This window comes from Triturus cristatus, chromosome 11 (assembly GCF_964204655.1).
Source record: "Triturus cristatus chromosome 11, aTriCri1.1, whole genome shotgun sequence".
Lineage (NCBI taxonomy): Eukaryota > Metazoa > Chordata > Amphibia > Caudata > Salamandridae > Triturus > Triturus cristatus.
Window position 1 is genome coordinate 377,672,545 of NC_140594.1, and position 21,931 is coordinate 377,694,475.

Genomic DNA, 21,931 nt, shown 5'->3' on the forward strand with positions numbered 1-21,931 from the left:
ACCAATGGCCCCGGGGTTGGAGCCTTCACGGGGCCCTAGGCAAGGACAGAAAGGCCCCCCAACAGTGGAGTCCCTCTGGACTCGAGTCGACTCAGGCCCCCACTGGAGCCAAGGAGGTGCTTTCACCAACTCTGTCCCCGAAGCGCTGCCGCTGCCCACTGTCAGACGGGGCAGCGGGAGGGAGGGATGAGCACTGCGCCCGCAGTGCTCGTCTTCATCACAGGGGCGGCACCGGACAACGCGCCTCACCACATCCCCCAGCCACCCAGCAGCTGAGCCGCACTTACCGGCTTGCGGGCAGGCAACACACGGAGGCGGGGTGGGCTCCCGGTCCTCCTCTCGTCGGAGTTACTTCTCTCTCGGTGGGGCTGAGGGCAGTCACGGCGCTTCCTCTCTCTCTCCTTGGTCGCGCCGTGATAGCCCTGCCCCGGACGGGTTCCGCTTCCTCTGGCTACTTCTTCGGGCTGCACCGGAGCGCAGGGGGGCCTCCCGACGCCTTCCGGCTCTATTTCCTGGCACAGGAGCGCGGGGTAGGCTCCCGCCCGCTTCCTGTTTTGAACGAGGCCCCGCCCACGTCCCAACCAGGACAGCCTGACTTCCTGTCCCAGCCCGGGCCGCGGCGGTGATTTCGATACCACGCAAATAAGCGGGGTGGGCACCCGCGACAGCACCGGTATGCGGAGTGGGCTCCCGCTATCGAAATAATAAAATAAGCGGGGTGGGCACCCGCCAATGACCACGGCAATGCGGGGTGGGCACCCGCTTCAACTCTCGGCCACCAGAGGGGGAATCCCTACGCCGGGGATTCCCTCGTGTAGGAGGAGCGGTGCTGCAGGGGCGACACAGGCGTGCTCTAGGAGTGCTGGGGCACCAAATAAAGCGTTCCAAGCGCTCTAAGTAAAATAAGAGCGCTTCCAGGCGCTTAGGGGCTAAGAAAAGCGCTTCCAGGTGCTTAGGGGTGCCAGTAAACACAAAAGTCCAGCAAAGTTCTTCAAAAGGCAGGGGGGCAAGGCTGGACCCAGAGCCAGCTCACTGGGCCTCCAGGCAGGGAGGTAATCCAAGTGGCGGTCCTCTGGTCCAGCAGCAGCAGCAGCAGCCCCCCTCAGGTAAGATCCTGGCAGAGAACAGTTTCTGTGGGGACACAGCCCCATTTTTATACAGGCAAACCCTTTGTTCTGGGTTCAGGGTGAGGGGGAAAACCAGTCGCAGCTGGTTGGGGAGCACCCTTGATGTGCTCAGCCCCTCACTCTATTCACTGGCAGGGCTAGGGTCGTCAGTCGCACCACAGGGGGCGGGGCCAGCATTGTGTGTGGAAAACCCTGTCCTATTCAGGACCCAGGTGTACTCCTCCCATCCATCTAGCTGCTGATCTCCCCATTCACCACTGGGTGACTCATCCTGACTCTGGGGAATCCCTAGCCCGTCACATGACACGACCAGCCAATCACGCGACAGACACACTGCACACAGAAGTGCCCACTTCTAGAAGTGGCACTTCCACACTAGGTACATGCACGCCGCACACATCATCGCGCAGCATTCACTCCCACGAGTCCGCACATACCAAACTCAGGCCTGCACACCCCACGCATCAGGAACTACTAGGGACACATACATTCCCCATGCATTCCTATGGGAGGGCAGGCCTATCTCACCACATGCACTCAGAGCACGCACGCACTTTACCCTGGGACACAGGGAAAGTGCGCAGAGACCAAACAATTACCACACCAAGTCATCAGTAAAAAGAAAAAAAGTTCAGGGGTGAACCTGCCAGAAGGGCCAAGTCCAACAGGAATCTAAAACACTTCCTTCCCCCGATCACTTCAAATCTGCTGTGCTGCTAGGATCGCCACTGGCTCCACGAAAACCAACCACATTTCCCCAGATTTGAAATCTCTAAATTAGCTACCATTCGAGGCAAGGATACAACTAAAACTTGCCTGCATGACCCACAAAGCACTTAATTTCAACACTTCTCTGTACCTTGCAAATAAGCTGGTTCTTTCGGGAGGTACACGATCCTCCAGGAGCTCCAGTACCTTGTTGCTTAAACCAAAGAAATAAAAAAAAATGAAAACTTACAATCAAGCCTTCCCTGGTATGCCCAGAGAATCTGGAACTCCCTACCTACGGAAATTAGACTGATTCCTTCAACAGAGTCCTTCAAAAGGGAAGTGAAAGCTTTACTTATGAGTACTTCTCTGCGCTAAAAGCTTAGCCTCAGCTGTCTTTGTTTTACACCTTTGCCTACCTATGTTATTTTGCAATGTCATGGCTCTGATACCCTTCATTATTTTGTCTTTACGTTCTTGTTGCTATTGCTTTTCCACAATTGTCTCCATGTTTGTCTGTCGCACCTCTTCTGTTCAGCGCTCTGATACCTACTTGAGTCATGTTCGCGCTATACAAAACTTTTTAAATAAATACATTTAAATTTAAAACGTGCAGAATTTGTGTCTATCACTGCTAAAGTAGACTACCAGAGCATTCGTTAGCCTTGTTTTATTGGATGCGGCATTGGCCTGTGAGAAAATAATATATATGTAAATATATTTTTATGTGTTCCGGGGTCCCCGCACACGGGCGGGCATATTCAGTGCGTATGACTTTGATGAGGATACTCCTGGAAGAGAACTAGGATTATACAGGTAAGTAACTTATCTGTACCTGTTATACTGTATGCTGTATCTGTGCCAGGTTTACTGTTGGCCACCCTGTGGCTGCTAAAACCCAATTAATACTCTTTATAAAAAGAAAAAATGTAAAATGCTTCTCCCATGAATGATTCGCCTTCCAGCTATCCACCACCCCCAGGTCTACCAGAAGGCATTTTTTAGGAAAGTAGGATCTGCCTTCATGGTCACCCCCACTTTTTGCTGGTGGCATTATGTTTTCCTGACTAGTCTGACAGGGATCCTGCTAACTAGGACCTCCGTCTCTGTGCTTCTTCCTTAAATTGGATATGGTGAGTACTTAGGTACACTCCAGATTGGCTGCTGGGGTACACTTGTAAGTCCATAGTATATGGTACTGAGGTACCCAGGGCAGAGGTACACCAGAGGTCTCCCTTGGTCTGAAGCGTGTATTATGCCACCTATGAGAAACCACTTAAATTGTGACTACAGGCCTGCCATTGCAGCCTGTGTAAGCTGGTGCTAGCACCACTTAAGACAGATAAAAGTTTCCTTATATCTGAGGTCACTTCACTTAAAACCTATAAGTGACCCCCAAGGCAGGCCTTTCAATCCTGAAGGCACGGTGCTCGGTTCTAAGTTTGAGGGTGCCCCTGCATGAGCAGGACACCCCTACAACTTTCGGAGTCCATTCTACTGGGTTATAAGTGCATCAGCCATTACGATTCATAGAGTGGCCATGCGTCATTACGCGATGACCATCTCTAAACTGACTGTAACGAATCCTGTCCTGTCTGGTATCAAACATGATGGAGTCATACCCCCACACCGTAGTCGGTGTGGGGTATGATTCCATGCACTGTAAAGCTCCTCCAGGAGGCTCTCAGTGCTCCCAGTACCAGCCTTCCAGACCTGGACAGCAAACTGTGGCTGCAGCCGAAGAGAGACACGATTCTGCTCTCCGGCTGCTGAGCCAAGCACAAACAGGGGAAGGCAGGACTATAGGTTTACTGTCACAGGGAGGTGTGACCACCTCTCAGACATGACTTAATGTATTGGGACAGGGTGGGGGCGCTTTCCAGCGCCACTGAGACTGCTTCCTTGCACACTCCAGTATGCTCCCTCTCTGGCATGAAACTGGACAAAGGACATTGGAGTATCCTTCCTGCTGTCCAGCCCTTCCTGTGGGAGGGACCCCTGAATCATCCCAACCCTTTCCTTAGGGTACTTAAGGGCTTACCTGTGGGTGGGTCCCTAGATTCGTTGTGGGGCAAGATTCAAATCCAATACCACTTCTTCAACCGTCTGGCCACTCTGGACTTAGCATTGGTAACCGATACTGCAACTGGGAAGACTCCTACTGCTCCCCTTTTCGTTGTCCTGCAAGTCTGCTGCAACGTCTGTGCCTGTGCTCCTTACAGGTTCTTCACAGGACCTGTGGCCATCCAAGACACCCGAAGAAATCTCCCTTGGAGTGAAGGAGTCACTCCCCTGCATCTGCAGGCACTGCAACGCAGCTGACTGGTCTGCTGATCCTGGACTCCCACACTTCCATGGACTCTAAAAGGCTCAGCAACACAGGTGGTGGTTTTGCAACTCCCTCAAGGCCTGCACTGCCTTCTCTCCGAGTTTGAGGCCAGTATCTTTCGACAAAACCGCTGTAACAAAATAGGAAGTGCTTCTACCCAGCTCTGCCTACGGCAGTGTGGGGTGATTGGTACCTTCTACTATATGCTCTGGGAATGCCCTGCAATAAAGTCATATTGGAAGTCTGTCATGAACACCATTACAAGAGTTAGTGGGAAACCAGTCCCTCCTGAACCCAAGCGCTGCATCTTGAATATCTGGGAAGCAACAGATCTTACCTCTATGGCGCAAACATGGGCAACACTGGGAATGATGCTGGCTAAGAGAAACATAGCCCAACATTGGGGGGGGCAATTGTACCCACACAAGCAAACTGGTGTAAAGATATGGACAGGGCCATGGTGGCAGAAAAACTGTATATGTGCGAAGGGGTTGTCCAAAAAAAAAGGATTAAACTATGTGAACACTATGTGACCTACCAACGATGCCTCATGAACCGGAACTGTCTTAAATGTAAAGGACACTATAAGATATGCAAACATGCCCACAACCGTAACAAATGTATGAAGCTATGATGAACCTATCGTGCGTACTGTGTTGTGTATGAAACTACTTTATTACTTGATGTGAAGAATCAGAATATAATTGTGTCGTATATGTGTAATAAAAAGATTTTGAGAGAAAAAAAACGCTGTAACAGAACCCCTCTGCACTGCGTCAACTTGCCGTTGCAAAGGCTTGTTGACTTTCTCCTCCAGAGATCTTCGGGCTTCAAGAAGTTCCAGCCTCAAGCATCTCCTCCAGCCAAGTACTTCGCCTGCACCACATCCTGTGCATCGTGGTCCTTCATCCTTTGGTGAGCTGCAAAAGGTCCTCCAGCGACTTCTGTGCCTTTGGTCTGTGGGTCCTCTTGAGGGTCTTCTTTGGCATCAGTAGGCTCCCCTGCTTGCTCGGGACCTGCTATGACTTACCTACTCGTAGTGAGTCACTTGGACCTTGCTGGTCCGGACACTGCACCTTTTTCTACGACTACATTGGTTGCCGTTGCCAATGCTTGTTGGTGCCCCTGCCGGACATTGACTCCTTGATTCTAGACATCCGACATGTGACAGCTCATAAACGTCGCCTGCTCCGCACAGCTGAAACTTGAAGGGCACCATCAAACTCTCCTGCATCTCCGACAACAGTGGACATTCGTCTTCAGTGTATCCTGGTCACTCCTGAGTGGCATAGACTCTGTCCCCTCTGCTTGCAGGTACCTCTCACCCTGAATCCTCCTTTGGGTTCCGCCATACACTTTCACCTTTTTCATCAGCAGCCTTTTCCTAAAGTCCTCCATTGTGGTCTACGGCAGTTTCCGACACCACTTTGCACCTATGCTCCCGGCTTCCCTGGTGTAGGTATCCTGGTTCCTAGGGTATCCACAGATGGGGTCGCTCTCCAACCTTCCGTCCTCCACGGGGGTTTTTCAGGGTCCGATGGAAAGGCTCCTTCTTTAAAATTGCAACAGCGACTTACCATTGACTTGAATTGAGTACGCGGTCGTGTTCCCACACTGCACACGACCTCCGTGGGGTTCCTAGATACTCACCTTGGGTGGTTCCTTGGGTCTTAACCAGTGGGAGTAAGCGTAAGAGTAGACATGTACCACTACTGCGTTCTAATCACTCCCGGAGTGTCATGCATCGGTTCTGAGTTGTCTGTTCTAACTAAAGCATGTACAACAACAGACCCGTTTACATGGACCCCTCCCCAGGGACCATTGACCCCCCAGCTCCCACCCCCATAACTCCGCCCTCCTCCTTCCAAATAACCCAACACCTAGGCTAAGGGAACCAAGACATTCCCATCATGGTAGTGAGCCATGGAGTGACCCTCCTCGCTCCCACCAGGGCCCCCAGCCCACCATATACAAACACAAATTCACCCATTAGTCTAGGTCTGCAGGGCTGTCCTATCTACATCGCCCTTGCAGTCTCTGCCGCCTTGGGGGAGTGCACAGTGTTACTAAGACTCTCTCAGACTATGAAAAGTATGCACCTAGTGCCCCTCCAAAGAATGCAGTGCATAAACTATGCAGGATTGAGCAAGCAGAGCGAGTGCACCCCATACCTGACTCTGCGCCGTCAGCTTCAGATCCATTCCCCATCCACATCCCTCCCTCCACAGTCCAACTCACTTGTCATCCATCACCTGGGCTTGCTGTTCCATGACTTTCACTGTCCTCTCGCGTCCTAGATAGTGAAATGGCTGCTCGGTCTGAGACATGAACCTAGGCTGCGTGTTCTGTTGCATCTCGGCTTTCTCTTGAGGGCCCAATCACCTCCTGCGCTTACTTCACTGTACGAATTTGGTAGGTCCTGGCCTCCAACCAAAACCACAGTACGAAAGGAAACATCCATCTGTACCATGTTTGCCGCTGACAGAGTTCCACAGTCACCAGGGCCAGCAAGCATCATCTGTGAAGGGTTGCCAGAAACACATCCGGATAGAGGTCATCCTCTTGGTCTTGGATGGTAACCCTGTCCATCTTCCTGTCCACTCTAATAATAGCTTCCTTGAGGTGGGACGATCCCAGCTCAGTTATAATGTCTCTCGGGCAGGCCTCAGGAGAGTCACGAGGCTCTCCCACCCTGTGCGCTCGAATAATAGGGATATTTGCTTGTGGTCATCTTTAAGCACAGAGTGGAAGAGAGCTTTACAATAGTCGGCTACGTCATCCCCTTTGATGTTCTGGGACATTGCGGATCGGCATTTGTTCTGTCCTCGATCGATCTTCCAGGTGTGCCTTAATGTCCTCCTACATCTTTGTGTGTGACACTTAGAGCTTGTCCATCTCCTGGCTCATGACCACGATATCATCCTCGTTGGCCGCTACATGATCCCTCAGCTGCTGAAGGTCCTTCATCACCCCCAACAGGCCTGGGGCAGATCCGCCATTAGGGTCTTCAACTGCATCACTACCTTGTTGGAAATCTTGCATTAGAGTTCCCCCAAGCATATAGTCCAGTCCACTATCGTAATGGGACTCCCTGCCTCATCTTCCTAAGCTGCCGTCTCTGTTGGTCGTTCCGTAAGGGTGAACTCCTCACCTCGATGGCTCCCCGGGGGGTATGTCACGGGTAGTCCCAGAAATCCATGAGCCACTTCTGCTTTCCTGGATTATATGGGGCATAAATAGTTGGTATCCCATTGCTCCAAGGTCACAGCCACCCCAGAGCCCTTCTCCACTGCTCTCCGTATGGTGCCGGGGGACCTCCGTCTACACACTTTCCCATGCCATAATTAAGAACCCCTTGAAAGCAGCCGGGTTCCACTTAAGGACTACTCTACTGTCTCTCAGACTAACGATGCCTGTTGCAGGTAGTAGCAATCAGCTTTTTGGGTGCATGCATCCCTCCAGGTGGGAAGCACCAGGGGGCCACTAGTCACTTCCTCCAATGCCTCTTAGGGAACCCTCATCCGACACACCTGCCCGCACTCCTCCACTAACTCCCAGCCACCTGATCACTTCAGGGATGGTCTTGTTTCTGTTTAACAAGGCTGGAGTTCGGCTGTTGCCTGTGCTCCATCGTGCTATGAACTTCATCCTCCCCGGGACTGCTGCAGCTCTCTATTCACACACCTGCAGCCCACTCCAACTGGCAAGGTGCACCAGGGCTTGCCCCACCTGCACCCGGCGATGGCCCCAGCTAGGAGCTCACCACTCTAACATCCACGCTGCTTCAGCCTAGGCACAAGGCCAACCCCCCTTTCCCTCCCCCTCCTTTGCCGTTGTTTTAGTGTTGTATAGAGAGTGTTATGGGTCATTTGTTTCTATAGCTGTGGTCTCTTCAATTGGGATGGTTGCTGTAATTGTAAGGGTATTATTTTGAGTATGATGTTGTTGAGTTGTGACTGTATGCATGTGGCTGCTTGTCTAGTTTTGAGGTTGATCGGGTGTCCTTACTGCAGTATGTTTAAGGGTGTTTGGCGTTGTAGCTGCTGTTGGTGTTAGATGACATTCATGTGTAGATGTTGTTAAAGATGTTTGTGTGTTTGACTGTGATCGCTGTATTTGTGATGATGTCTACTTGTTTGTTAGTGTAATACTGTTTGGGTGTGATTGTTGTTGTTGGGTTTTTGTTGCATCTGTTGAAAGTGTGTTGTGGCCTGGATATTGCAGTTGACTTGTATCTGTGTTTTTTCAGTAGTTGAGGGGTTGTGAATATGCAGTTTTTGCCCTATTTTCTAAAGTGGTGCAGGGGGCACATTTCAAGGTGCAGCTTTCAGCATCAAACTTTGTATATTGATGAAGGGACCTTACTGATTAATTTTTTTAATGGTCCAGCACCAAGGTTTGCTGTCTAGCCCCATCATTTTTCATTGCTCCGCTGTCCAGTTGTGATCTTTATATATATATGTTTTTTGCTCTAGTTGTAACTAAGAATGCTAGAGTAAGGTTCATTGTTATTATGGCTTTGTTCTTTTATGACAGCTGTAGTTGTGCGGGCATTTAATAACATCTTTGCAGTTTAAATAATGTAGTTAGAGTGCTTTTTGCAGATGTTCTAACAGTGGTTGGACGTGTTTTGCTGTTTGTGTCACCATTCCTATAAGAGTATTCATGTATAGTTGTTGGCTCGTTGGTTGTAGCTCTTTCTAAGGCTGTGAGGGTTTTTAGGTGTGTTTCTTAGGAAATTTAGGGCTTCTGTGGTTGTAAGGTGTTATTGGTGTTAGTCGTTACTGATGTTGGCAACCAGTAATGTTATGGTCTGGTAGCTGCTATTGATGTGAGATAGCTAGAAAGCAACTTTTACATTTGGGATGGTATTTGGGTGTGTTGATTTCTAGAGGTGGGTGCATGTGTACATGTGGCTACTGTTATAGTGACTGTGGTGCTTATGTGGTATTGGTGTTAAAGTTGTGGGGATGTTTCGGTGTGGATCAGTCACACGTTCCTAATACAAGAAAGTGTCCCACCTCCACCCCTGATCCCGTGTTCAGTTTTTTAAAGTATATAAATCATTTTATTGGGATTTCATTAACAAAATTAGAAGCAATACAAAACAATTGATGATCAGATGACATAAATATTAGATTCCATCAAATGACCACAACAAGAACTAACAATCAACATCAAGACCTGTATTACCTTTAGTTCCTGGGTTTGCACTACTGTCAGAAGAAAATGTTTTGTCTTCTGCCACCACTGAAATCACCAGTTCAAGACTCCTGAAGAAATGTAAACCAATAAATCCAGATCCGTCTTATCTGTGACAGGATCCGATGCCAAACTCCATGATTGGCAGTACTGAAAAGCATGTTTCTGTTTCTGAAACATCTGTTTCTCCTGACTTGGAAAATGGATAGATGCAAACAGGCATAGAGGGCGAGCAGCACATAAGCAACACCCTTAAGGCAGTCAGCCCCAAGGTCCTCTTAGTTATATACGTAGGGAAGACTGCAGCACTTTACACAAGAACTCTGTAAGGATCAAAGGTAGGTCTTTGTGGAGATTGTACAAGCAGTTTTGCTGGTGTCTAATCAAGTCATTAGGGCTCCAGTAGATTTGGCGAATTTAGACATGTCAGAATTATGCCAATGCATTATTTTCACCCCAAAAAATTAATTGCTGTGATTAACATCACTTAAGCACGAAGGATACCAAAAAATAATGAACTTTCTGTTCGCTGGATCAGTCATTTCATTTCATTTCATAAGGCTTTATTCGGAGCTTAAAACACAAGTCCATAAAAGCAAAACAAATACACAACAAATACAATAAACATATCATATTATAAAATTGCGGACAGATTTCATAATTAAAACATTTAAATAATTAAAAAAGCATACCAGGCCTTGCTTTGATAGCTAATAGGAGGAAAGTAGCAATAAAAAAGCATACATCAGGATATGGTTTAAAAAGCAACTTCATAGCATCTTGTATATTCCTAACTCCATATTTTAACAGGATAGGTTTGAGGTAGGCTTGACGATAGTTATCATATAGGTTACATAGTAAAAGAAAGTGCATGGTGCTTTGAGCTGATATATTATCACATGGGCATGGGCCTACCGGATGTTTTTTGATACACGGGTAGGCCACCAGATGATGGACTATCCCAAACCTTAATCTGGTAATAACATACCGGTGGGAGGGTCGAGTAACTAGACTCAGATACGGCTGAAATCCCTCGTTTTCACAGAATCTGCCGTAGAACATACATGTACTTAAGTTACTACTGATCCTTTCCCGTTACTCTAACTTAAAATTCATAAAAACCGACTTCATCACTTCTTTGGGCAGACTGGAAGGGGCGTTACAATCATCTTTCAGTTTAATACCATAAATCTCTAAATAACAATTTATGACATATTTAATCCAGGGAATTTTTAGATGGCCGTCAGTGGAGAGACAATCTCCAATAATTGCTCTACTTAAGGAGGTCTCTTTCTTTAACCAGACGGAACGCCACAACATTAAAGGCCTTATTGCCAATAAATCAGAGAGGTGGAAAATACCTAGCTCTCTGTGAGCCAAGTCGTTGGTAGCTGATTTGGGCAAACACAGGAGCCTTTTAAGAAAGAGGTTTTCCTCCACTTGCAGGTTCCCTGCCTTGATATACCCCCACACCCCGGCTCCATAAAGGGCCACCGAGAGACATCTCATTTGAAAAATCGTTAGCATATCTTTAATCCGTTTATCTCCGATATTAGTAGCAAATTTAAACACCCCATAAGAGCTTTTCGCCATCTTAGCCTGGACGCTATTGATCTCACTGGTCCAGCTGCCCGATTTAGAAAAGGTGATGCCGAGGTAATTAAAAGACTCCACTGTTGACACCTTGTGACCTTCTATGAAAAAGGCATGGGGTTTTTTACATACCACACCGCATTCCATAATAAAAGTTTTTGTTTTGTTAATCAAGAGCTTCCTGTCATTGATGAACAGTGAGAACCTGTCCATCAAACGCTGTAGGCCGATGGGGGTCCTGGACAAAATTACAGCGTCGTCCGCATAAAGAAGTACGGGGACGCTGAAGTCGTTAATTTTTGGTGCATCGGCCGCGACCTCCTTTAAAACTGAGTCCACTTTATTAATAAAAAGAATAAAAAGTAAAGGGGCAAGCACACACCCTTGTCTAATTCCCCGTCTAACCCTGAACTTGGGGGTACACTCCCCAGCCTGACCATAACGGACACTAGAATTTAATTTAGCATAGAGTCTCGCTAAGAAATAAACAATAGACTCCGGTGCCCCCATTTCCAATAATGTGGTCCATAAAATATTATGGTCCACCATATCAAAGGCGCTACTCAAGTCTGCAAAGCAGAGATAGAGAGATCCTTTTTTTGTCTTGGTATATTTCCCGATAATTAAGTCGAGGTTGAGGCATTGTTCTAATGTTCCTCTGCCCTTCCTGAAGCCATATTGGGAATCAGCCAGGATATTGTTGGACTCCGCCCATTCTTGCAGCCTAACCATAAGTACCCGGCTCATGATTTTCACCGAGGAGTCCAGGAGGGAAATTGGGCGATAGTTCTTCGCGTCCCCCCTGTCTCCTTTCTTGTAGATTGGTACAATAATGGATTCCTCCCAGGTGTGGGGAACCCCGTTGCAAACGGCAGTGTTGAATACCTTTGTAAGCAACGGACCCCATATCTCGGGCGCTGTTTTATATACATCAATGGGAACCCCATCTGGTCCCTGGGCCTTCCCACCCCTACTAGATTTAATACTATCCCACACTTCGGCGGTAGTGATGTCCAAAGGTGTGACAGGCCACCTGTCATCATAAGGTCCCCCGTTTCTAGCCGAGTCAAAGATCAGGGAGAAATGGGTGACCCAACTCTCCGAACTAACATTTGCTGATAGTTCGGGCATCTTATCGTCCTTTAAAAAGGGACTATTAACAGTTGCCCAAAATAATGAGGAATCCGCATTAGAGGCTGCTTGGTCTAGTTTATCCCATGCCTCTTGTCTTAATTCTATTTTCCTAGACTTAATAGCGGTCTGATAGATCCCTCGTAATTCCCTAATGATTCCAATATCTCTCTTCTCTGCTGTCAGTGCTATTTTGAGCCTCTTAAGTGCAGTAGTGCATGTATGGTCAAACCATCCCTTATGCTGGAGTTTCCTACCCTTATGGGGTACGGTGAAGTTGCTATCTATAATTAAATTAATATTGGTAAAATTATGCACGATTTCAGCATTTCCTTCCTCACTTTCTAAAATTGTAACAATTTCCGTAAGACATTTTGACACAATGGCATTAGATTGAATGTCCGCTTTATTACCTTTCCATCTGATACGAATACCATTAGGTCGATGTGGCTCGATATTGGTAATAGTGCATGGAATATACACCTGTCGGTCCTTCCATAAGGTTACCTCAGCAGTGATACAGTTATGATCACTAATTAAGTTAGCAAAAACCAAAGGAAATGATGGACGGAGTGTTGAACATTGCAAGCACTCACCCCCAGTCAACTGATCTGGGTTTAATCCACCACCGTTCTTTAGCCCACTCTGCCACCCCAGTTCAGACATGGCCATATGCAAATCAGTCTGACCCTGTGCCTCATGGGAACAGTCCAGCCCGAACTGCCAAGCCATGTCTTCCCTGGACCGGAAACAATCTTCCTAGGACCGGTTTCTGGCATTTCAGCCGTCTTCAGCCAGGTTGCTTGAATCCAGTGGCAAAGTGAGCAAGGGACTCACGTCTGAGCATACCCTGCCAACATATGGCGAACAAAGCAAAACCAAAGGAAATGATGGACGGAGTGTTGAACATTGCAAGCACTCACCCCCAGTCAACTGATCTGGGTTTAATCCACCACCGTTCTTTAGCCCACTCTGCCACCCCAGTTCAGACATGGCCATATGCAAATCAGTCTGACCCTGTGCCTCATGGGAACAGTCCAGCCCGAACTGCCAAGCCATGTCTTCCCTGGACCGGAAACAAGCTTCCTAGGACCGGTTTCTGGCATTTCAGCCGTCTTCAGCCAGGGTTGCTTGAATCCAGTGGCAAAGTGAGCAAGGGACTCACGTCTGAGCATACCCTGCCAACATATGGCGAACAAAGCAAAACCAAAGGAAATGATGGACGGAGTCTTGAACATTGCAAGCACTCACCCCCAGTCAACTGGGGGTGAGTTTTTGCTTTGTTCGCCATAAGTTGGCAGGGTATGCTCAGACGTGAGTCCCTTGCTCACTTTGCCACTGGATTCAAGCAAGCCTGGCTGAAGACGGCTGAAATGCCAGAAACCGGTCCTAGGAAGCTTGTTTCCGGTCCAGGGAAGACATGGCTTGGCAGTTCGGGCTGGACTGTTCCCATGAGGCACAGGGTCAGACTGATTTGCATATGGCCATGTCTGAACTGGGGTGGCAGAGTGGGCTAAAGAACGGTGGTGGATTAAACCCAGATCAGTTGACTGGGGGTGAGTGCTTGCAATGTTCAACACTCCGTCCATCATTTCCTTTGGTTTTGCTTTGTTCGCCATATGTTGGCAGGGTATGCTCAGACGTGAGTCCCTTGCTCACTTTGCCACTGGATTCAAGCAACCCTGGCTGAAGACGGCTGAAATGCCAGAAACCGGTCCTAGGAAGCTTGTTTCCGGTCCAGGGAAGACATGGCTTGGCAGTTCGGGCTGGACTGTTCCCATGAGGCACAGGGTCAGACTGATTTGCATATGGCCATGTCTGAACTGGGGTGGCAGAGTGGGCTAAAGAACGGTGGTGGATTAAACCCAGATCAGTTGACTGGGGGTGAGTGCTTGCAATGTTCAACACTCCGTCCATCATTTCCTTTGGTTTTGCTTTGTTCGCCATATGTTGGCAGGGTATGCTCAGACGTGAGTCCCTTGCTCACTTTGCCACTGGATTCAAGCAACCCTGGCTGAAGACGGCTGAAATGCCAGAAACCGGTCCTAGGAAGATTGTTTCCGGTCCAGGGAAGACATGGCTTGGCAGTTCGGGCTGGACTGTTCCCATGAGGCACAGGGTCAGACTGATTTGCATATGGCCATGTCTGAACTGGGGTGGCAGAGTGGGCTAAAGAACGGTGGTGGATTAAACCCAGATCAGTTGACTGGGGGTGAGTGCTTGCAATGTTCAACACTCCGTCCATCATTTCCTTTGGTTTTGCTTTGTTCGCCATATGTTGGCAGGGTATGCTCAGACGTGAGTACCTTGCTCACTTTGCCACTGGATTCAAGCAACCCTGGCTGAAGACGGCTGAAATGCCAGAAACCGGTCCTAGGAAGCTTGTTTCCGGTCCAGGGAAGACATGGCTTGGCAGTTCGGGCTGGACTGTTCCCATGAGGCACAGGGTCAGACTGATTTGCATATGGCCATGTCTGAACTGGGGTGGCAGAGTGGGCTAAAGAACGGTGGTGGATTAAACCCAGATCAGTTGACTGGGGGTGAGTGCTTGCAATGTTCAACACTCCGTCCATCATTTCCTTTGGTTTCACTAATTAAGTTATCCACAACTACAGGGGTTGAACACCATGGGCCAATACCGGATGATATACAGATAAAATCAATTACTGTATTAGTGTTCCTTCCCGTGTAAGTGGGAATGATTTCGCCTGAGTGATTAACCTGGTTAACCAGTATTTCCATGTCATATATAGTTAAAATTTTGTTCAGAGAATTACCATAAGAATTGTGAGGGAAATGGCAAACACCATCCCCCCAATGGTCAGTAAAGCCACATACCCTTTGAGCGGCAAGGGGACACACCACTGTATTAAAATCTCCCACCCAAATGATATCAAAAACAATATCAAATTTGGTCACAATGTCTTCCATAGCAGATTCCAATGCAAGTACAACCTGATACCTTGAACAGTCGAAAATATTATTATAAAAATTAATTAAAAGGATATTCCTGTCCTGCTCCTGTTGAAGCCATAAAATCTGGGAGTGTGCACCATCCAAAACATGTTTCTTAACTTTGATGGGTATATCTACAGAAATCAAAACCAATAACCCACCCTTTGCTCTGCCCGACAATGAGGCCACAGCTGGTAAATTAAAAGAAACAAAACCATTATAATTGATTGGGTCAACACACCAGGTTTCCTGAAGACATATAATGTTAAAAGTATTAATAAATTCTACCCATCCCAGACAAGTGTCCTTAGATGAGAGTCCCGCAATATTCCAACTAGCAATCAAACAAGCACTCTGTCTCCGGGGTCTGGATGAGGGTATGGGGCTAGTAGGAACAGAAGGGATAGAACTACAAGGCTGGTCCCCAGACAGGGGGACACAATTCTCTCTTTCACAGTATCCGATCATCCCACTGGTAATGTCATTCCCACTAGCATCTACTGTATCTGGCATCCTCAAAGTAACATTCCCTCCCTTGCCTCCAACGGTGTCAGCAGCATCCGTTGGTTTAAACGAAACTGGCACCAGTCAATCATTCCCATCCAGTCCGCTCAGTGCCTCAAATCGGTTTGCCGTAGTAATGATAGGGCCAGGGAAAACATTCATATCTCCTTCTCTCGCCCCAGTATGTACAATATTGGGACGGGTATTAAGATGCCTATAGAAGTACCCTAGAGGCCGAAGAGATATCCCTTGATCCAATGAAGAGGATGACTGTGCTCTTAACAAAGCTGTGGATGCAAGATGGGGGCTACGGAAATTAACTACAATACAGTCACCCCCACAAGTCTTGCGCGAGCTCCCAATCCAATTGACTCTTCTTGTGCTTAGTATATCCTTTGCCAAAACAACTGGGAAGCCGCATTCCCGATGCAACCAATCCACAGTTTTGTTTTTCAAAGAAGCATGGGATTCGCTATGATTGCGGCCAGTTTCTTTAATTTGTGGAACATTAGTAAGAACTGCCACAAACGGGGCACAAGCTGGGGGCAGATCAGGCCTAGAAGTACCAGTGTTTTTTACACCAGGTCCAGGCTGATTCACAGCGACAGGGGTATACAACAATCTTTGTTGGCCTAGGGTCTGCAGAGAGTCTGTAACATTTCTTCTCTCATCACAGTGTTCACCGTATGGTGTCTTAGGGGGGTTAATCTTGGCCGTTGGTTTAGCTATCTCAGAGGCCTGTCGGGGTACATGACTAATTTCTGGTACCTCAATGTTAACTTTGGTACCAGTGCTTGCGTTGAGATGTGATTCTAACAAGCCTCCTAATCTGGCCACTTCGGTAACTACCATATCAAATTTGTTCAATAATGGTTTAATTAGTAGATCAAACTTGGCATCAATCATACTGGCTAAAAGATCCAACTGTCTACTATCAATGGTGACCGGGTGGCTATCCTGTACTACAGTAGGGGCGTGAGCAGAATTAATGGTTAAAGGATCGGTTCTCTTAGATGATCGCCCCCCCCCCCTTTTGGAATGTACAATCTTATTATGTGTCCGGCTAGAACGTAGTATTCTCTGCGATGTTGTAGCCGTCAGGGTAACAGTCGATGGGTCTGATATACGTATTAAATCCTCAAGAGAGGGGTCAGCTGTGCTATTTTCATCTACGGTGGCGGCCACTATGGTGCCATCCGTATCATGAGTCGGATCATTGATCTCATCATTTATATTAACTACAGCAGGTAAAGGAGTAGGGGAGTTAATATTTGGGTAAATAGGATCAGTGGCTTCCACCCGCCCCAATGATTTTCTCCGCTCCTGATTTAACTTATCGACCATCTTCACAAGATAGTTATCCATGGTTGATTTAACCGCAATAGATTTAACTTTAGACATGGGTTAAACTGATACAGCCCTACGGCAATTAGAGCATAGATAACAAACGAGTACCAACCCTGACAACCCTCTCGTATTCTCCACAATCCTGCTATAATCTCACACCACTACGACAATATGAGCTAGACCCAGTTGGTACCTCTACACGTAAGGAGAAGGCCACGGCCCCCTCCGGCCCCCTCCTGTCCCGGACTGTCACAATCCACAACCTGCGACAGGATGCCAAAGTCCCAACGTTTACAATTGTCACAGTACCTTATTACAGTGTCCGTATCGCAGCGATTAAAGGGGGTGGCCCTGCCCTGCCTCTTCCTGCCAGCGAGGGAGACACCTTGCTGGAATGCCCCCGGTCGGGTGCCCGCCTGGGAGAGGTTTCGCTGGTCACTGGTCGCTGGGTCCTGGTGCAGATGCAGGTACGAGAGTTCACAACTTCCCCCCGCTCCGCCAAGGAAGCTGTCGCTTTTCTAGCGCCTCCGGGCGCGCTGGCGGCGGAAGTGACGTCAGGGGAGGAGCTGGGGCTGCTGGGATTCGGAGTCTCCTCTCGCGGCTGCAGGTGGAATAGTCCGCCAGCGAGGGAGACACCTTGCTGGAATGCCCCCGGTCGGCTGCCCGCCTGGGAGAGGTTTCGCTGGTCACTGGTCGCTGGGTCCTGGTGCAGATGCAGGTACGAGAGTTCACAACTTCCCCCCGCTCCGCCAAGGAAGCTGTCGCTTTTCTAGTGCCTCCGGGCGCGCTGGCGGCGGAAGTGACGTCAGGAGAGGAGCTGGGGCTGCTGGGATTCGGAGTCTCCTCTCGCGGCTGCAGGTGGAATAGTCCGCCAGCGAGGGAGACACCTTGCTGGAATGCCCCCGGTCGGCTGCCCGCCTGGGAGAGGTTTCGCTGGTCACTGGTCGCTGGGTCCTGGTGCAGATGCAGGTACGAGAGTTCACAACTTCCCCCCGCTCCGCCAAGGAATCTGTCGCTTTTCTAGCGCCTCCGGGCGCGCTGGCGGCGGAAGTGACGTCAGGGGAGGAGCTGGGGCTGCTGGGATTCGGAGTCTCCTCTCGCGGCTGCAGGTGGAATAGTCCGCCAGCGAGGGAGACACCTTGCTGGAATGCCCCCGGTCGGCTGCCCGCCTGGGAGAGGTTTCGCTGGTCACTGGTCGCTGGGTCCTGGTGCAGATGCAGGTACGAGAGTTCACAACTTCCCCCCCCTTTTTGGTGCCCAAAGAGATAACTAAATGCAGAGCATGAAGAATGAGACTGAGACACTAAAGGCTGTGAATCTTGAAATGTATATTTTGTAACTCTCAGAATAAGCCCCACAGCTGTGGTCTCACTCCAGATAAAGGTTTCAATCCCCTTGGACCTATGAGGCTAGCAACAAGAGCATCTACAACAGCAGTGGGTTTCTTTGCAATGAAGATCTTCCAGAGGTAGCAGGCTACAGTAGCAACTATTTTCCTTTTTGAGGAAATGCATCAAATGCAGACAAAGGCTCCTTTACTACTTCTTCCTCTCTCTATGCCACTCTGGTATGTGGAAGTGTCTCAGATGATCTCAAAGAGTGGCAGACCATCAGCAGCAGCAATATATATTGCGGAACAGAAATAGACTTCACTTCAAGGCTCCCCCACTATCTAGTCCACAAAAGTATGCACATAAACATCAACTGGATTTGCTGCCAAAATATGTTATTTTCCCCTTATTTGCCAAAATGGACCAGAACGTGTTCTTCCCTCAGAAAGAGGAAACCACATTTATTATAGATAAATTGGATTCAGAGAATAAAGGCCCAAAAAGAGAGTTCAGATCAATCTTGATCCTAAAACTTGCCACCAAGTGAATCTACACATAACAAAGCTGTATGCTGGCTTTCCAGCTAATCTTCACACATCCCTTTCCTGAGGTTTGAGAAGTGGACCTAAAAGATAGGTTTGGGAAGTGGGCTTAAAAGATAAATACTTTCCACTTGCTGCAAAAAGTAGAAATTTCCCAATGTTCTTTGTAAGAAACTCGCATTGTCACAACTTACTGCACCACATCTGTCTGAAATCACCTCAAACCTTCTCCGAGTACATGCACTTTGTGTTGTCAATTTCAGTGTCTTTCCGATTACCGCTGCTTTATGGGCCATGTGAAGCTCTAAATGCTGGAGACACATGATAATAAAGTCGGAGGCTTGAAGACTGTCAAACATGGGGATCTTTCCACATGCCATTACTCTGAAACACCATTTTCTTGGAAGAAAAGGTGAATCTGACCTTATGTCTTCGCCTACCCAAGATGATTCTCTTTTTGTGAGGGAAATCAGATGTGGTGTTAATTCAGTTGAAAGTCTTTTTATGTGTGTTAACTTATTAGGGTCTTCCCTGATCACCACTCCATAGATTTCCCTTTAAACCTGATGTAAGTACAGTTGGACCGACTTACCAGCTTGACTGGGAAGAATAGACACATTTAGAACTGCATATCTCTCCCAAATTTACCTGGAGAGAATACGTTTGGTATGTAACAAACTTAACTGAGACTGCCAGATGTTTGATATATTTGTTGTGAGTTACTGCCACCAATTTCCCAAAGTGAGCACACGGAAAATCCAAACGATTAGGTTTAAAAAGCTTTATTTAATCCAAATTTAGTGCAAATATATGTAAAATTTTTAGCCTGGCATTCTCTAAGGGGTTCATATTTAAATGTTTGTCTTCATATACTTAAACTTCATTGATTTTATGCTGTTGAAATGCTTGTCAGTGGGACAAATCTAGACTGTCTCTATGGTGCGGCATTTGTTTTCTCTTAATGGCTTTGTTAAAGTTACATCAGGAAGTGCTGTGCTTCTCTTCAACCTGAATCTTCTCCTCTCCCAACAGAGGCGGTTTATACATAATTTCTGGCCATTTTGAGAAAAATACAATTGTAGTACATATGATGTAAGGTGGGAAGAAAAGCGTGGGAATTCACTTACATATTCATGTTAAAGCCACTACGAATTTCTCTAAGTATTGCACATTTCTCGAATATATAAAGTAGAAGCACATTGTCGAAATAAACAATATAGGTAGTCCACAGTACTATACAATAATGAGCATGAATATATGTATGAGCTGGTCACCAATTGCAAATGAAAAGCAATATATGGGGCCTTAGGCCACAATGAACAGATGCACCATAAAACGGTCTTTTAGGCATATAAAATCAAAGTGTGGGTCACCCGCAGAATGATAGTAACTCTTCTAGTAAATATGTGACTATATATATTGACACTGAAGTTGATTTTATGTATGCATGCATTCTGAGAAAGAGAAATGTGAATCAGTATTTCAGAGCCAGCAAACTCATTCTCACTGTCTGAGATTTGCCTCTACTGAGTGATCTCTAATCATGTTTTCATATATATATATTTTTTTTAGATTTTCTTCAAGAATTTCCATCAGTGTCCTTCCCTGCTCTTCGATGAGATTATCACCATACAGGTGCGAACCCTAATGCCAATCTATTTATAGCATAAACACTTATATGAAATGGCAGGATACAGCTGTTAGGCTCTACATACATGTACACACAAATATAAGTATAATAGACTATGCATGTGAGAGGCATTGCATTATTAAGTACTGTATATAGTTGACAGGTCTGATGGTTGACCTTTGTATCAGTATGGTAGCATTTCTAAGAGGGGCCCGATAGTGAATTTCCCTGCTCGATGTATCTAAGTAGTGCAGTAATGGAAGCACAGAATAACTGGACCCTGGATTTCGTATGCCTGTATGGTGTATGCTTGGGATGGATAAGCAAGTTGGGTCTTGGATCCCTGTATGTGGATTATTCATGCCTGAGCAGGGAGGGTGGTTGCTCCTGGACACCCTGATTCTCAGAAAGAAGCAAGCGTTGGTGATATATTCAAGGACACACTTGATGTTACTATGGTGGATTTAAACAGTTGTCTCTGTTTGAACACATCATATTCAAAATATGAATCACACATTTATTTGCTGTGTTGCTGAGCTGTATTCATCACCTGCCAAATTCCCACACTTGATATCTTTGTTTGGTTTATTGAATTTAAGACATCAATAAACATTTTGTATAATAGTATTCTGTATGATAATTAGTTTACTTACCACACACTCTTTTAATTATGACTTTCAGCTTAAGGACCTGATTTAAAGTTTAAAGGAGAGGTTACTCCGTCAAATCTTTGGTCCGCCTACCTGATTTACAGGCAGATGAACCTTAAGTATGTCAGAGACAGAGCCTCCTCCTGCTCCATCTATGACATACTCCTCTAGCAGACCTACAGAGATTCACATATAACACCGTCCACTCGATTGTGAATAGACGGTGTTATATTCATTTTGTTGGTTTTCTTCACTGACAGGTAAAACCTGACTGTGAGGGACAGTAAAACAAAAAGCCACTGAAAATTACTCAGGGCACCATCACAGTCCATTGTTATTTTGCACATTATGCTACCTTAGTTTGGACCCATCCATATGCAAATCAATTTTGAATGTGCTGCAGTGGGAACAGTCCAGCCCCTCCCTGAACTGGAACACAAGCAACCCAGGACTGGTTTCACCCTAGTTATGGCTCATCAGCCAGGTGTAGGTTGGTTCCAGTGACACTGTGCACAGGATCCACGTCTGTGCATACCTGTTCCACTTAGGGCGACACACTAAAGTATTAGAAGAAACTGATAGATGGATTGCTTGAATTAATCTCAGCCACTAGTAATTACTTGGGCAACATCCCAGTCCATCTTTATTTTCCACACCACCTCAGTTTGGACCCAGCCATATGCAAATCAGTCTTGACTCTGCTCTAGTGGGAATAGTCCAGTCTATACCACTTAGAGCGACATACTAAAGTGCACAAATAAGTGATGGATGGGTTGCTTGAATTAACCTCAACCGCTGGTATTACTTGGGCTTCATCTCAGTTCAATGTTATTTTGCACACCATGCCACCTCCGTTTGGACCCAGTCATATAAACATCAATC